Below are 3806 nucleotides of genomic sequence, written 5' to 3' on the forward strand. Positions count from 1 at the left end.
TAAAAGTGGCTGTTTTGAAAACTATAATCCAAGACAAATTGAATTTCCAGCTTCTTCCTTTATCATCCCACAAGCACAGCTATAGGGACTGAATATTTTCTTACTCCATTGTTAACTAACGGCAGTGTGAGCACCATGGTAGAGACCTTAATATACACCTATATACATTAGTCTCTTTTAATGAGGTGCATGAGAGGATTATTTTTGCTTGTTTTCAGTTACATAAGATCAAATGACTGCTTCTGGCCAATGAAATGTACATTAAAAAAATAAAGTTGTTTTTGTAGGACAAAGTGTTTAACTGCTAATACAAGAGCCTCCAGCAGCCACAGAGGTCACATGTCACTGATGATGAAGTTTCAGTATAATAGAGTTTCCTTACCCTAGATATTTGAGTCACTATGTATAGTAAAGACCTCATTGCTCCATAGTGGACATGTGTGAGCAAGCATAATCTTTGTTGGGTTAAGCCACTGAGTTTTGGGGAATAATTTGTTACTTTAGCATTATTTGGTCTAAACTAAAACACGTGTGTTTCCATGTATTAGCACCATCTACCAATTAATAAACAGCATTTGATAAACAACAATAGAAATAATGCCTCTCCAATTGACCATTAAATGTGATTCTATCTACTTTGTCTGTGAACATCTAAATATTCTATGTGGATGTCTATTTTTCTTTCACTCCATAGCTTCTATTTTCTAAGACTTGTCCCATGATAATTACTAAGAAGATAGCTCATTAGTGTTATAAATTTATTTGTTGGTTTGAGGGTTTTTTTGTTTGTTTTTTGTTTGCTTGTTTTTTATAGCAGATAGAGAAGGAAGGTCATTGCTACTTTTTATGTAAAAAGTTTTACTGACTTATTAAGTTGCAAATACACATTGTAGGTCCAGAGCTATAACTTTTAAAATATTTTTTAAATGACGAATGTTTTCAGTGGAGTCACTGTGACATAGGTCATATGGATAGATTCATCATGAACAGTCCAGTCATCTAGAACATCCCACCTGTCCCATCTGTCTTCACTGAGGAGAACTTTTTTTGGCTAGAGCTGCCCTTCTTATTAGGGGTTTTCATTTTTCCTGAGCTTTATGCACTCTACCTCCCATTCTTGTTCTTTTCTCTACATGTAACTTATTCTCCAAAGTTAGCCACCTATTTCTGTTTTTTTTTTTAATACTGCTTTATGCTATTATCTAATGTTAATATATTTGGTAAGATATAAAATTTTGATATTTTCAAAATAATACTTCTTATCTGAGAATAAATTATGACAGATTATAGTTTTCTAGAGAATTTTAGATAAGCCAAATTAGAAGCAAATCTAATCATTAATAATGAAAATAATGCAAATTACTTCATCACTTTTTTGTGATCCATGTATATTTTTCAATAGTTTGCTTCAGTGATACAGGAAAATTTTTCAATTTCTTGAATTCCAGAACTCTATATGATTATTCAAGTTAAAAAAAGACAACTGCTTGAAATACTTGTTATTTAAGTAAACATAAAAGGAAGAATAATGTTATGCATTCATAATGATTAAATAATACTTCTCTGATAATATTTATTTAAATTTCTCCAGGGAGGCCAGGCATGAGAGGCTTACGCCTATAATCCCAGCCCTCTTGGAGGCTGAGGTGGGAGGGAAGGATCACTTGAGGTCAGGAGTTTGAGACCAGCCTGAGCGAGAGCAAGACCCCATCTCTACAAAAAGTAGAAAAATTAGCCAGGAGTGGTGGTGTGTGCCTATAGTCCCAGCTACTGGGGAAGCTGAGGCAGGAGGATCGCTTGAGCCCTGGAGTTTGAGGTTGCAATGAGCTATGATGACCCCACTGTACTCTAGCATGGGTGACAGAGCAAGACCCTGTCTCGAATAAAAAAAATTCTCTAGGGAGCCCTTAAATTTGAAACTTTATCATAAAACAAAGCAATATATGTGTAATCCAAGCTTTATGCTTGAATCAAAGCAATATATTTTGAAAGCTGTGTTAAAGATTTTTATAGCGTGACACGCTTACACGGCACAGTTTCTATTCTTAGAAAAGGAACTAAAATGGTATTAGAAGGGAGTAGACGGCAGTTAAGAAATTCTTGTTGGAAACACAGGATTATAGCTTAAATGTAGTAACATATATCAAATAAAATTGATTAATTGTTTCAATCCTCTCTGTCATACTTTACTTAAGAAAAGTACTTTAATTCAGAATAAGAGGGCCAATTAGTATAACTCAAGCAAGATTGTCAAATTTTATTAAGTCAAGTTAAAATGAAGTTTTAGCTAAAATTGTGCTTGAATCTGAATTTATGTGCTAGTTGAAAATGATCTAGTCATGCAGCATCAAAGAGTTTTAGAGCTTTGGGAGAAAAGTAAGAGATCATCTGGATAAACTCTTTGCTGAAGCATTAAGGAAATTGAGGTTCAGAAAAATAAAGTGATTACACATGCCACACGACTATTGACTAACTTTTAGCCTTTCTTAAGTTTGGTACTAATTTTATTGTTTATTTGTTTCTTTTTCTTTTTATTTATTAGATAAAGATCAGATATTATTTTTTCCTTCTAATACTGGAATACTGTTCATGAAATTGTTATTTTAGTTCTAAGACAAAATTAACGTGCGCATGCAATTATTTTTATTTTAAATTGTAATGCAACTATTATTACTCTCTGTATAATTACTTACTAGTGAAACACTCAATTGTTATTTCTCATTTTTACTAGAAGCAACCACAAGGAACTTTCAACTCCCAGAAAATTTGTATCTGGACCCTGTGGCCAAAGCCCCTACTGATTGCAGGTTTTAGGAAAACCTTGCTTTCACATTGCCTTTTTAAAAACATGTAGTCTAGAGGTAGTTGGGCAACAGGGGACATGTACTCCAGCCTTTTTTTTATATTTAGGAAATGATTTTCCTACAGCTGCCTAGATATTCTACTTTATACTGAAACTTGGGCAGTTAGCATGAGCTGGGTAATATTACAATTGAGAGTATCATTTTTAATATTAAGCCAAATATTGTTTTACTTTACCTATTTCATATTTTGCATTTTGAACTTTTATATTTGACTTAATTCAAATAGGTAGTTTTTAGATAAAAATAGTTTGAAAATCACTAACTTCAAGCACTTGTTTAGTTTTTACATGCAAGTTTAAGGGGGAATTGATCACTTGAACAAAACTTGGGGGGTAACTACAAATTGAGTTTTTTAAAAAATATTTAAGGTCAAGAGAGTATGGGAAATATGGTGGGTGATTTTAGGGAGAATAGAAGTGACCTATTATACAGACAAATATTTAATATCCTGGAAATTATGTTTAACAATCTGGCATTATAAGAACTTACTTGTCAGCCTTTTTCTCATGATTTCAAGTATACTAAATAAGTCCTGTAGAAATTTCCAATGGCCAACATTAATTCAGAACCACTACCACTAGTGCCAGGAATGCATATAAGGTGAATATTTTACTGAGAGAAGAATTAAAACAACTTACTTGAGTCTATTATCCTGCGGATGTTAACGGGAGAAAGCTCTGAGAAGTGAACATTAAGAGACAAAAGGAAAAAAAGAGAGAAGGATATAGGGCTGAGTTTTAGGAAGTTATAAATGAGGGCTGCAATGTGGAAGCTGATAGATCCATCGTATCTGTGAGCAACCCAGTGGTACTTGTCCATATCAAGTTTCTTCAGCTGGCATGATTGCCCAGTGGGACTAAAGAAGGAGCTAATGTGTCAGTACATTGTCTCTGGCCTGTTTATTCCCACTCAGTGGTGTGTGGAGGTTGCATCTGCATCCAG

The sequence above is a fragment of the Propithecus coquereli genome, unplaced genomic scaffold (assembly GCF_000956105.1).
Source record: "Propithecus coquereli isolate 6110/MARCELLA unplaced genomic scaffold, Pcoq_1.0 Scaffold72, whole genome shotgun sequence".
Lineage (NCBI taxonomy): Eukaryota > Metazoa > Chordata > Mammalia > Primates > Indriidae > Propithecus > Propithecus coquereli.